This window comes from Acinonyx jubatus, chromosome D2, assembly GCF_027475565.1.
Source record: "Acinonyx jubatus isolate Ajub_Pintada_27869175 chromosome D2, VMU_Ajub_asm_v1.0, whole genome shotgun sequence".
Taxonomy (NCBI): domain Eukaryota; kingdom Metazoa; phylum Chordata; class Mammalia; order Carnivora; family Felidae; genus Acinonyx; species Acinonyx jubatus.
In genome coordinates, this window is record NC_069393.1 from 64863925 (window position 1) to 64878894 (window position 14970).

Below are 14970 nucleotides of genomic sequence, written 5' to 3' on the forward strand. Positions count from 1 at the left end.
AAGAGCGAACTGTATTCACCTCCCCCTCCCCAACCCAGGAGCCCAGTGATAGAGGAGGGACTTAAGGGATCATGAACCCTTTCAAAAGCAGCTCCTGCTCCCCAGGAACACAGGACTCCTTATTTAAAAAGACAATGCTTGCTGAGGGAGAAGTAGTTGCTTCCAGGCTCGCTCTCCAAGGCATAATGGACCCCTGGCTGCTCCCTAAGAGCTAGGAAAGCATTAAACATGAAAGAAATGTGATCTTTAAAAAGCTCCCCTGTCAACTGTTATCTTACCGGTTATCTCTAAATACAGTTTAACCACTGCGCACTAACAACTGCAATCAGAGTATATAAAATGCCTGCTCATGTCGACAGGACAAATGGGCTTCAGAAGGGAGGGGGAAACACGTGGGAGCTACAGGGTCCACAAATGTGAATTCTCCCATTTCTGTGGCAGGAGAGTTTATGATTTGGCTGTGGGGCTTTAGGGAAGAGCCGATGTATCTGGAGCTAAAACTGCGACAGTAGGGACATGAAAGTGAAGAAGCTTCTGACTTAAGGGGTCACAAAGCTTGTGAGCAGTCATTCCCGTTCAGTACAAAATATTACTCTTTTGTTTATTTTTTTTAAGGACAGGGTTGTTTTTTTTTAATTAACATTTTATTTATTTATTTTGAGAGAAAAAGAGAGGAGCAGAGAGAGAGGGAAAAAGAGAGAATCCCAAGCAAGCTCCACTCTGTCAATGAAAAGCCCGATGCAAGGCTCAATTTAATGAGCGTGTGATCAAGACCTAGGCCAAGATTGAGTCCCATGCTTAACAGACTGAGCCACCCAGGTGCCCCACAAAATCTTACTGTTTAGTGCCAAAGTTGGACAATAAAATTCCACCTCCTTAGGACCGCATGAAGCTTTTAAAGTTCCTTAAAGAATTTCCATTGTTGTAATTTCATCATTCTCACCACCACCCAGACATATGAAATAGCTTTCATGATTTTCCCCTGAGAAGACAGTACCCACTGAGACATAATGGGATTTGCCCAAGGTCACGTCTCAAAGAGAGGGCCAAGTTGGGATCAACACCTGTATCTCTTGCCTCCCATTATCTGTGCTCCTCCACTAAGGCAGGGGAGGGCTAACTACAGCCCTAGGGAAGATCTGGCCCTAAACCTCTATTTGTCAATAAAACTTTATTGAAACAGAGTCACACCCAAACCAAACCTTCTTCTGAACTACAATAGAGTTGAGTAACTATGATGGAGACCTTATGGTCTACAGAACCTCAAATATTAACCAGCACATTACAGAAAAAAACTTATTGATTCCTGCTGTGCACCAACCCAGCACCTCAAGGGTCATTACATGGCCCTTTTAATCCTCAGGTCTGACTCTGATAATGCCTCAAGGGGAGGTTTCAGACTGAACGACCTGCGCTGTTACAACAATTTAAAAGTCTATTATGACCGAAACACTCTCTGTGGAGTGACTCATTTGTAAACTTGTCTAAGTTTCTTCAGCCTCAGCTCATAAACTGAGCCAAGTGCTCACGATATCCAAGGGACAGTTTGTACAACTTACATTTCTTCAGTATGAATTACGGCTCTAAAAACACACTTTTTCTAAAATCCCATCTATGGCTTATGAGTTCACGTATTTGAATCTGGTACCCTCCCACACCTACTCTGCACAGGCACCTTCCCAGCCTGGTTCTTAGCTCAATCCACCCTCTCCCATTCATCCCCTTGGCCTTGCTGTGCTGCTCTCTCACTCAGCACTACTTAATTTCTTTCTTGCGGGCTGTGAGACTTTCTCACCCAGCTACAGAAGGGGATGCATTGCCCCATTTTTCCACAGAAACTTCATCTGCAGGGGCCCCAGATGCTCTTCTTCCCTGGGGGACCAGAGAAAGGAATGAAGAAATTGGGAGAAACCCAAGGAGCAGGTAGAAGGGAGAGTAAAAACAGAAAAGGGAAAATTTTTTCCTGAATTATATTCTGACTGTGAGGTTTCCATGTGCTTTTCCATGAAAGTGCTCACTCGGTGAAAGACAACAGGATACTGGCTTTGTTCACTGATGACCCACCCTCCAACACAGTACCTGGTACTTAGTCACTGAGTAAATACATGTGAAAAAATAAAGTTAGGCAGATTCAGGCCCTGCCAAGGATTGTGAAGGGTAAGTTTTGCCTCAAATACATTATATTTTGCCAGCAATTATGACCATTTTACTTAGGATTGCTTTGTCTTCAAAAGAAGCTCAGGTTGGAATTTAAAACCAGAGTCTCAGCAAAGGGGAGACCCTGGACACAGTGGGGAGAAAGCAACACTGAAAAGACACCATTCCCAGCCCTGTCTTTATGCAACCACGATTTCTTTTCAAATAAATTCTCATTTACAGGAACTAGCCTCTCCTAGAAACCAAAAGTCGAGATAAAAATTCAATTCCCTTAAATTTAAATTTAATTCCCTTTGCATTTATGCAGAGGTTTGGCTTGTTTTTATAGCATAGACAAAACTTTTGAGGAACATATTAGTCCACATGTGCATGCAATGTCAAGTTTTGTGAGACTGAATGGTAAAACTCAGTATTTCCTCTAACCTTGTATCCAGGAGCACAGCGAAGGATCTATTATTTATTTGTCCCATGTTTTGTTTCCCCAGGAACTTTCCAGGAGATGCTTCAGCAGTAGAGCAGGCAACCACACATTTAATCCATAAGGCAGGAAAACCAGTGATGTTTATCCCTCAAGTCAAACAGCCAACAGAGCTACCAAAGCAGTCTGGGTGCAGTGGTAATGAGCTTAAATAAGCACAAATGCAGGAGCGTCAGCCTGCCATAAATTAACCTGGAGATTGGCCCTGAGTAGATGCACCTGCCTTGGGTCATTACCTGCCTTTTCTGGGGTCAGATCTAAGCACACATCATTTGCCATGGTTTCTTATTACTAAAGCTAGCTTTGAGCTGAGGCAAATTAGGTCCAGGTTCTGTGTTCCACAATTTCAGGAGTGCATTTCCTATCAGTCAGAGACAGCCACATAAGGATTCAGCATATTTGGGAGAAAACATAACTAAGCCAGATGCTGTTAAACTGAACCTAGCTTAAATATCCATTAACAAGTTGTGAAAACACAACCTATGGTACACCCAACAGTTAAAAAAAATAATAAAGGAGGCACATCCACATTAATAGTTGCCAGGCCAGCTGCCTATCTGATTAATCTGGGGACTTTTAACCACCCCCAGAGTAACTGAATCAGAATCTCTACAGGTGTGAGTGCAGGTGTGGGTATTGTTTCTAAAGCTCTTCAAATAATTATAATGTGTATTCTAGGTTGAGAAACATCATCTTACACATGCTAACTTGAAAAAAAATGAGTTATTCTGGATAAAAAGCACCAGTTTAAAACAATACGGAAAGTATAATTGTGTTTTGTTACAAAAATCAACCAACTTAATTTTGATTGTATATTTTTGAATGAGCAGAGAAAAAATTGAAATATGACAAAATGTTAAGTTTTGACAAAGATAGGTTCTCGAGTACACTAGTGTCCATTATATTGTTTTCTAATATGCCATATATATATATCTAATTTCATTTTTTAAAGAAAATGATGTAAAATTACTAAAAAACACATTAAACTTCATGCTGGATACTTTTGAAAGGGGCGTTTTTACACATCACTGTATTTCTTTTTGTAATTTTATATTTAATGAAAAACTTACTTCCCCTCCTTCTCGCAGAAAGCTAAGGTTGATTGATATAAGGGCAGATAACCTGTAACTGCCTACTATCCCCAAAGCAAAGGGAGGTACTGAATCCTCTTTATTCTCTGTAGGCAGTCTCAATCTTCAGCTGAAAATTCTCAGGGGCTGTTTACCCTTGGGAGCCTTCTCCGAATGCTGAGGTAACATCACCTCCCATAGTTATCCAAGTAAGAAGAGAAGAGCAACAAAGAGAAGGGGGCTCAGAGTGCAAATCCTTAGGGACAGTCCATCTCACAGCCCAGAAAAAGCCCCCAGTATAGGGACCACTTCCCACTTGCACCTGCCTTCTTGGAAGTGAGCTTTACAGTTTTTCATGTCACAGTCACTAAAGATTTGTAGATACAATTCTATAGCCAGTTACTGAGACAGAGAGAGGGCAGAACCGAGCCTAAGAAAAGACAACTGGTACAGTATTTCCAGAATTTATTAAGCTATTTGGAGGGGGAAAACGAAACTGGATATTAAACGGAAGTATGCAGGTAAAATAAGCATTAGTCCTTTCCAGCAAAAAAATTAATTGAAAACCTTTTATTCATTGGGTATATAATTGGGGTGTTAAGCACTCCCTCCTTATCCATGGTTTTGCTTTCCACAATTTCAGTTACCTGAAGTCCACCGTGGTCCAGAGTAAATGGTCTTTCTGACGTATCATCCAAAAGTCAATAGTAGCCTAACGCTACATCACTCACCACACTTCATCTTTTTATGCAGGCATTTTATCATCTCACATAATCACAAGACAAAGAAGGATGAGGACAGTACAAGAAGATACTTTGAGAGAGATCACATTCACATAATTTTAACTAAAGTGTATGGCTATAATTCTTCTATTTTCCTATTATTGTTGTTATTCTCTTACTGTGCCTAATTTATAAATTAAACATTATTATAGATATATATGTATGTATAGGGGGAAAAAGCACAATAATATAGTGTTCTGTACTGTGGTTTCAGTCATCCACTAATAGTCTTGGAACATATCTCCGATGCATAAGGGGAGACCACTGATCAGATACCCTGAGTCAGTGCTGGCAGTAATGTAAATTGACCCAATCAGTTAAAGTGTCAATCTGATAACATCTAACAAGGATTATACAAATCAGGTCCTTTTGATTAAATTGATGACATTAATTGCAACATTCTTGATACAAGGCAGGTTCCTAGCAGATGGGATTATTTTAAGTATCCAATCAATAGTGATTCATGGTATTTTCCTAGAATTAGTCCTTTTAGGCCTGCAAAGAAGAAACGGCTGCTGTCGGAAGGGCCTGACTTATGGTCAACAGTCAGAATAAGTTCAGGGCATCTTTCTGGTTCTACCTTTCAAAACCTTAGGATACTGTCAGCTTTTCCCTGAACCAGGCTCCTGGAAGTACAGCCATGCATCTGCTGGTTCTTTGGAGTCCAAATGGGATAATGAGTTGGAAAGACAGCTGCACTTGGATTGTTTTGCCCAAGTTGGAAATTAGACCTTCAGTCTGTAATAGACTAAGAGGGCAAGTGGGAGTTGCAGCTCTGGGATCTGCATATTAACAAAGTCCTTAGATAATTATGATGTCTCCCAAAAATAAAATAATCTTCCCAACCTAATGATTTGATACTTACTTTTCTGGGCAAAAACAGAAGATCATTTGTTATGTTCATACGACAATCCCCTGAGCATAGCCGACTCCTTTCCATCATTCACATTTGAGCTGAAATATCCCCTTCTTAGAAAGTATTTCCTCAACAACCCAATCTAATGGTTCCTCTTCTGTCACTCTGTATCAAACTGCCCTATTTAATTAGATATACATAATTTATCATCATCCAAAGTTAATTATTTATTTCATGTACTTCTGGTTTTAGCTCCTGTCCTATCTGATCTGTGGAATTAAATAATGTTAATATTTGTTGAATGAATATGTTAGTGAGTGAGTGAATGTGTCAAATAATTTTTATACATTGATTAAGAATTGCAAATCCTGAAGGGTCCAAGAAGTGAAGTGACTTGCCCAAGACTATTGATTTATTTATTAGCTATATGAATAATAAAATTGAACTTTTTATCTTTGGCCCCCAAATTTATGATCTTCCTAGTACCCTGCACTAACTCTAAGGATTGACATCTATATATGTTCTTCACCTATCTCCATGCATTGACTAGCCCACCACACACAATGGAGGCTGCTGTTACATCTGTGTGCTGTGTTCATACCACACCTTCTGTGTTTCTCCTTTTTCAGATCTGGATCCACAAAATACTGGGCTTAGATCCAGGAATTGGGTGGCCGGGTCATCTGACTACTACTACCAACACGGTGGTTGGCATACTGGGTGTGTTCAAAAAGTACCATTGAATCCAGCTGCAGTTCTGATGAAGGCCAACACAGTACAGCACTGAACTACATGTGGGATGTTTTACCTGCAGTATCTTTCTTGATTCCTGCAATGTCCTTTGTGTGTTTAAAAACAAAACAAAACAAAATAAAAAACAAAACAAAACAAAACAAAAAACCAAAAAACAAAAAAAACCCTGAGACTCAGAAAGCCTTCCCTAAAACTGGATGGTTGATTGTAGGCTGAAAGTTTTTCTTTTCTTTTTCTTCATTATTTTTCCAACTTCCAAATGTCTCATTTAACATTTCTACTTGGTGAGCTGCAATTCAACCTTCTAGACCCAACAAAAACTTTACCACTTCTGTAACAACCCCCTGAAGAGAGTTTATAACAGGTTTAGTTATAAAACCTGGAAATTACCAAGATGTCCTAGCACAGGGTAATGTTTAAACAAATTACAGTACATCCATACAATGAAACAATACTCAGCAATAAAAAGTGATGAGCTACGAATTCATGCAAAAACATATATGGATGTAAAAAGCATTTTCCTGAGTGAAAGAAGCCATACCTAAGAGACTATATGTTGCATGACTGCATTTATGTGGCATTATGGAAGAGGCAAGATCATGACATAGAAAGGTGATCAGTGGCTATCAATTGTCAAGGGAAGGGGCAAGAACTGACTATAAAGTAGCAGCACAGATGAAATTTTAGGGTGATGGAAGTATTCTTTATGGGACTGGATGATGGTATTTTGTGCCATTTCTTAACTGGAGTTTCTGATTTTTGATATGCTCTCTCCTCTTCCTTTCCAAGATCTTTCTTTCAAGATATGAACAAATATAGAAGTCAAAGGGGTAAGGTGTATTTTCCACTTGGAAACTTAGAAAGCAATAAATGGCAGAAATAACTCAAGTCCAAAGTTCTTTGAATCTTTGCTTAACAAGACTTGTATGTTTCAAAAACTTAAATTTTCTGCTTAAATACAGAACTTTGATTAATTACTTAAAGCAGCAGGGAAGTTATTTAATTAGTATAAGAAGATTCAAGTTCAAATTAGAGGATTAATTTTCAGGGTTAGGATATGAAAGATATGGTAATTAAGTTAGGAAGTGAAGGCAAAGTCTCTCAAACCTGAATGGAAAGAATTTCTGATTCAATTATTTGATTAAACCACTCCTGGGAATGATATAAAATCATAACTTCTGACAAAAAGGTTGAATTGTAGGGTAAATCCTGTGGATGATATCATACTAAATACATTATCATGATTTGCCTTAATGTGATATATACCTCTGTACCAAAGAAACAGAAATGAGTAGATTATTATTATAAAACGTGCACAACTTTTAATAGAAAGCTAAAGTAACACTTTTCTGAAAAAAGTTCTGGCAATTACAACAGAAAACACAGAGAAACGTACCAGGCTGTATAACCTGTGCTTTTCTGAGGAAATAGTCTGGAAATAGATTTGCTTTGCATAGAAGTTTTCTGGATACTTGGATTGAAGAAGAGGAGGATGAAATGGGGATGAAGGCAGTTTTTTCAGCAGATTTTATCATTTCTAAGAAACATGGATGAAGGTTTAGTTCATAGCGTCTCCCAAATGCAGTTGTCACGTCACCCCCACTCCGCTCCTCCGCTGGCTTTAACCCTTTTCACCCTTCATCTCTTGGCCCCCAGCCCCATCACCCTTTCTCTATTCGCTCTGCACATTTTTTTCAAATCATTTACTTTTGCGAGAGAGACAAGAGTGTGGGTAGTGGAGGGGCACAGAGACAGGGAGACAAAGAATTCGAAGGGGAGGGAGGGGTGTAGCTCCAACCCAGGAACTGTGAGATCCTGACCCGATTGGAAGTTGGAGGCTCCACTGCTTGAGCCACCCAGGTGCCCCACTTTATGAGAAATTTTGTTTTAACCAGACCAGCGGACCACGGCTTGTTCTGGTGCTGAGTCTCGGAGCAAATGTGTGGCTGGTTCCGCATGAGCTCCTCCATCCGGAGACTGATGGCTTTGTCCTTGCCTCGCTTCCTCGGTTCGGGGCTCTAAACCTGGGCTCCCACGCCCTTCCCCCTCTCCACTCGCTCCCGATAGAGGGCGCCCTGGGCGACGCAGGGGCGTGGGGAGCCCTGCCTGGCCTCCGCAGGCTGAAGTCCCACCGCCGTCCCGGAGTCCCACCCAGAGCCACTGGGCGCCGGGTGGGCGGAGGCCACAGATCCGCCAGCTCCCGCACGCAGAGGAACGCGAGCCGCGAGCCGGCCCGGAGAGCTGGTGCCGCGAGCCCCAACCTTTCCCAGCTTTTTCCGACGTTAAACCGGAGGGAGGTCCCAAACCTGAGTGCCGGTGCAGCGATCTCCCCTGACCGGTGGTAGGGGAGGACGCAAACGGCCCCCGAGTCCGTGCCAACTGAAGGGGGTTCGGCGAAGTCAGTTCTGCGGCAGGCGGCAGCCGTTTGAGGTGGAGGAGTCACTACCAGGTGTGATTGGAGGTGGACGGAAGTCACAGGCAGGCAGAGGGGCTGCCACCCTGGTTGTGCGCGGGTTGCGGGCGCCACCCCCGAGCCCACCCCACCCCACCCCCCCAGTGGCCCTCTCTTTCAGTCTCTGCCTGTACTGGCCCCACACCCACCTCACTTCACCTCGCCCCGCCTCTTCTCTCTTTGCTGCCGCCTGTGCCCGCCAGGAGCCAGTCTCCAGGGCTCCAGGAACTCTGTCCAAACCATTAGTGTGCATGCTGGGGGTGTGTGGAGGTAGGGATGGCTCCCTTTCTGCTCTTGGGTTTTGGGAATTGACACCGTGCCCTGACCCAGAGCACAGTGTAAGTGTTCTAGCCCAGAGGACGTCCCAGAAATGCAAAGCAGCAGTAGGGTTTGTGTGTGCAAGGTGGTGGGGGAAAGGTAACCTAAGGTTCTGTGTGTGTGTGTGTGTGTGTGTGTGTGTGTGTGTGTGGCACGCACGCCCACGTGGCTTTAGCAAACTGAAATCCCTTCTAATGTCTTTAGAGTTTTTGGAATCCTGATATATCTCCATGTAATCAGTAAAGAATGATGCAGAAAAGTACAAAACAGTTACCACAAATAATACTCCTTCCAGTTTCTAACAGAACTTTGTTGTTTTTTTTTTTTTGTAATACCTAACATGGTAACCTCACAGAAAACCTAATACCTGTCTCTCTGATGTAACATCCCAAAGATAAAGCAATTGTTTATCATCAAACGATAACTTTTAGGTGGTATCTAAGAAAAATTAGTTATAAAAAATGGTATTTTCGGGAAATGGCTGCAACAATTTCACTCATCCCACTTGCTCTACCTATCGTATGACTTTGACATTCCATTCTCTTAATCTGGGTAGACTGTGGCTACAACACCAGTGACATTACTCTTGAGGTTAGATAGAAGATGATACACATTCTGTCTGGTTCTCTTCTGACACATGCTTTGGAGCTCAGCCACTATGCCATAAGGAAGGCCCTCAGAACCTAGCTCCAGCTGACAGCCAGTACCTCACGTGCCCTTGATAGCAATCAATCTATCTCAAATGGGGATGCTGAACCCCCAGTGAATCTTCCCCAGCTAATGTGTGACAAGCAGAAGAGCTGACCCTGCCGGGCTCTCCCCAAAGGGCAGATTCCTGAACAACTAAATGAGTGTTGTTGTTCTAAGCCACAAAGTTTAAAGCTGGTATGCAGCACTAATAGAAAAGTGATATATTTAATTGCTTTGTAAATCTTTACCACAATCTTTATTCAACAATCCTTCCCCCAAACTGCTGCAGATACAAGGAGAGGAGGCATCTTGGTCTTTGATAATTGGCGGAAGGGAGGAAGTGTCCCTCTATCTTCAAAAGAGCCTAAGGAATGAAGGGGTCCGGGGGGCGGCAGGGCAGTGCCTGGGTGGCTCAATCCATTAAGCATCCGACTCTTGGTTGTGGCTCAGGTCATGATCTCGTTCATGGGCATCTGGCTCTGTGCTGACAGTGTCCAGCCTGCTTGAGATTCTCTTTCTCCCTCTCTCTGCCCCTTCCCTGCTTGTGCTCACTCTCTCTCTCAAAATAAATAAATAAACATTAAAAAAAAAAAAAAGGACCCTGGGAAGTTCATAAGCATGTTTGCTATCCTTGATTATTGGCTTATTATTGAAACCTAGGTTTGAACCCTAATACAAATCTGTTATCTCTGGACTAGCTGTGGCCTCTAGATAGGAAAAAGAAACAAGAGTATTTTCCTATCTCTCCAGAAGGATTAACAAAGTCCCTCTGTGGAAGCCCAGGACAGCCATTTCCCTCTCCTCTCTGATGGTCTTTAGAGGTTTCCAGCATCATTGGCTTAAGGTTCTTCCCATTTTTGCTAAACTCTTTCTTAGTCTGAATAAGTGAGTTGGGAATTCCTGGAGGATAGGAAAAATTTTAAATATTAACATATATTTATATTAACATATATTTAATGTTAATATTTAAATATTAAAATTTTTTTTCAACGTTTATTTATTTTTGGGACAGAGAGAGACAGAGCATGAACGGGGGAGGGGCAGAGAGAGAGGGAGACACAGAATCGGAAACAGGCTCCAGGCTCTGAGCCATCAGCCCAGAGCCTGACGCGGGGCTCGAACTCACAGACCGCGAGATCGTGACCTGGCTGAAGTCGGACGCTTAACCGACTATGCCACCCAGGCGCCCCAATATTTAAATATTTAAATATAGGGGTGCCAGGGTGGCTCAGTCAGTTGAGCATCTGACTATTTTGGCTCAGGTCATGATCTCACAGTTTGGTGGGGTTGAGCCCCACATCAGGGCCTGTTTGGGATTCTCTCTCTCTCTCTGCCTATCTCTGTCTCTCTCAAAATAAATAAATAAACATTATAAAAATTAAATATTAACATAGGACCAAGAATGACAAGAAGAAGGAGAAGAAATCAGTGGATGGAAGGCTAAGGGATAAAGCTGATTTTGAGTGAATTCACTTAATTATCTAATCCTAGATTATTATTAATCTCACATGAACCCAATTGTTCATGTAATCTAAAACATTTTCTGCAGAAACTTGGTGAAAATATAACTGAATTTTTGTCTCTCCATAATGATTAGACCTCCCACCTTCCCAAGCACACTGGCCTCAATCATTTCTTAAAGAGGGGATGTCTGAGATCAGTTTGATGTCAATGTACTTAGACCTAGAGATTATTTTAATGCTTTGTGTTAGTTATTCATTTGAGGAAAGGATTAATAAGATATAGATTACATTAGCTTCAATTTTTGGAAGTCATTACATTTAATTTTATACATCTCTACATCCCACTGATCCGTGCCAATAAGCAAATTGAAAATACAACAAATTCTCCACATCAATTCCTTTTGGTCAATCATATAGTAAAGTGAGCAAGTCAAATTAGAGGTGTCTTTAGTCTAGTAGCCTACTAAATTCCCTCAGTAGACTTCATTGCTAGAATTAAAATGAGTAAGCATTGAATGGGAAAACCATTGATGCTATGAGCCAAAATAAAAAAAAAAAAGTGGCTATAGTCCTGTAATTCCTACATTAAATCTCTACATTATGTATGAGAAAAATATATCTTAACATCATTGCCTTTTTAACCTCAGAATTGCCACCACCCTAGTTGAAGCTGTCCTCAGGTTTCACCTGGACACTCACAGTAGCCACACTCGTCCACTTCCTATCTCCACCATGACTGTGCTCCAGTCTCTTTGATACTATAGCGGTCTTCCACGTGGGTCACATTAATTCAGCAGCACCACAGGATAATGGATATAGGATAAATATAATAGAAATGTTAGGTATACTTACATTTGTATAACAAAAGTAGAAATATACTTTTATTAACATTTAATTATCTCATTTGATGACCTGTGTATATATACAATTTAAAAAAAGACTGAAAGACCCAAACTCCCAATGTAGCATTTGGACTGGAGATGATTGGGAGAGGAAATATATCTCCCAAATTATATATAGGAATTGCTCAGTCATAATTTTGATTTACTTCCCAAAACTTGCAAAATTACATTTCTCTAATCATATGGTCCCCACTAAACCAAGTGTTGTTTTTTTTAAGGCTTATTTATTTATTTTTGAGAGAAGGGGAGAGAGAGAGCATGCCTAAGCTGGCAGGCGCAGAGAGAGAGGGAGACAGAATCCCCAGCAGACTCGGCACTGTCAGCACAGAGCCCAACACGGGGTTGAATCCACAAACCACGAGATCATGAGCCAAAATCTAGAGTTCTGACGCTTAACCAAGCCACCCAGGGGCCCCTAAACCAAGTTTAAGTTTTTATCATTTATGGTTGCTCTTTACAGTTTTTTTTTCTTAAAAATTTTTAATGTTTATTTATTTTTGAGAGAGAGAGAGAGAGACAGATCGCAAGCAGGGTAGAGTCAGAGAGAGAGGGAGACACAGAATTCAGAGCAGACACAGAATCTGAGCTGTCAACACAGAGCCCCAAGTGGGGCTTGAACTCACAAACCGTGAGATCATGACCTGAGCCAAAGTCAGACACGTAACCAACTGAGTCACCCAGGTGCCCGGCTCTTTACAGTTTTCAAAATAAAATGTAAAAAATCTTTTTCTTTAACTTGAAATGTCTTCTTATGAATATATATTTGCCATGTTACTTGCCAATTGATTACAAAGTGTTTTTTTTCTTTTGAAGCCATCCGTTTGATACCATCATTATTGATGAAAAACTGCAAATACAGTTTATAGATCATTACATTTGTAATCTTCTTTCCCTGTCATCATTTTTCTGTTTCCAGTGTTAAGCTATTCTGGAATCAAGCAAAGAGCTACAGTGACAGTGATGAGTAAGAACATTTTGTGCTTTGTCAATTCAAATAAACCCGGAGCTAGTAAATGACAAGCTATGTTGTTAGCAAGGATTAACATCCAGTGATGTCTAAAAAAGGGACTGTGTCTATACAATCACAGGTAGTGCTGATAGTGTTTTAAAGGCTATTCTTAAAAAAAAAAAATCCGTCATTCCTTTGACATGGTTTGAGCGTATGCAGTATCTCTTCTCCTTAGTTGTCTATCACCAGTTCTATTTGAAACTGACTTGAAATGCAAGGTATTTTCTCCTCCGGATACCAATTAGGAACCAAATATTTTGTCAACTATAAATATATTGTTGTAATTACAATACATATATGATTCAGTGCAAGATGAAGCCCAATTAAGAATAGGACAGCCCATCAGAGGAAGAGCAGCAAAGGGAAAACAGTGTTGCCTAATGTCTACATCATAGAGTTACATGAGTAGTAAACATGTTTTTTCTTTTCAACACAATAGAAAATTGAAATGGCAGGTACATTTTCCCCTCAAATAGTCTGTACAATTAGATTTGTTTGTGCAAAGTAACTACAGATGCCCAAAGTACTTACGAGAGAGTGTAGACAATAACAGTTACAGAAGCACAAGCAACATTGAACAATAGTTAAACACCTGGTTGTGAGAAAAACTACCAAGGTCAAGTCCCTGCCTCCTTCACTAACTGATTAGGGTGAAAAATGTTTGGAGATATTTGTCCATAAAGCAGCACAAGAGATATTTTAAATGTAAATTATGTCATGCTTTGCTTAAAACCTTTGCTTAAAACCTTTCAGATGGGTTCCCATTCCACACAATTAAATCCAAAAATCCTTGCAATGGCCGATGGTATATATCTTCAGTGAGCTGAATCCTGACTATTTCTTCAGGACATGATGCCCCCTCCCCTCACAATGTGCTCTACCTACCTTTGTCTATCAGGTTTTGTTGTTGTTGTTGATGATGATGATGATGATGATGATGATGATGATGATGATGTTTTTAACATTCTAAGCATGTTCCCTTCTCATTGCATTTGCACATGTTATTCACCTGCTTGGATGCTTTTCCTCACATTCTTCACACATCTCTCATCCCTTAAACAGATCATTGGTAATAGTAACTGCTCCTTTCTTGGTGATTCCATTTCTCACATCTTAGTTAATCTAGATCCCTTACCATTTCTTTTCTTATTTCATCCCTTCATTATTTACTTAGAAAATGTATTAAGCTTTGAAATTAGTTCATTTGATTCTGTGTTTTGTCTATCTTCCGTAATGATGGAAAGCTGTTAAAAACAGAGACTATGACTGCTTGCCAAACTGCTCTGATTCCAGTGCTTCCTTTGGCATCTGGTATGGTCACTAAATAATGGCTGACTGACTGAGTGATACATGAACAGCAGCACAACCTACAAAAAAATATTATCACCTAGTATTTATCAAATGTTTGCTACGTGCCAGAAACTTGCTATATGTTCTACATGCATTATATCATTCATTTTTACAAAAACTACCTGAGACAAGTACAATATGCAAGGAATAATAATACTGTTAAGTACTACTGTTTAACTAATAATGACACTCCAGTGGTATTAAGTTAGGAATTGCCTTAGCCACACAGCCACCTAATAGAAGAGGTTGCACTGGAACTCAGGCAGCCTTTCCCACAATACATGCTGCCCTATGATCAGATAACAACTACTGGGAAATTATTATTTCCAACCCTCTTATAAGCACTTTGGGTTATTTTTTGTTATTTTGTACAAACAAATTTGATTGTACAAGGTACTTGAACGGAAAAAATATGTTTTCCATTTCAAGTTGCTATTATGTTGAAAGGACAGTAATCAAGTAAATAACATGGTCACTGATCATGTAATCCTAGTGTGTGAGCATTAAGTAACATCATCCTCATTTTGCTGTCCTTCTCCTTAAAGGTGTTCTATACCTAATGAACAATTTGGCTTTACTTGCACTCAAAACATGTCCTATAATTAGAACAATGTTTTTATAGTAATTAACAAAATACTTGGTTCCCAGTGGGTATCAGGCAGAGAAAGTGTCTTGCATTTCAGATCAGTT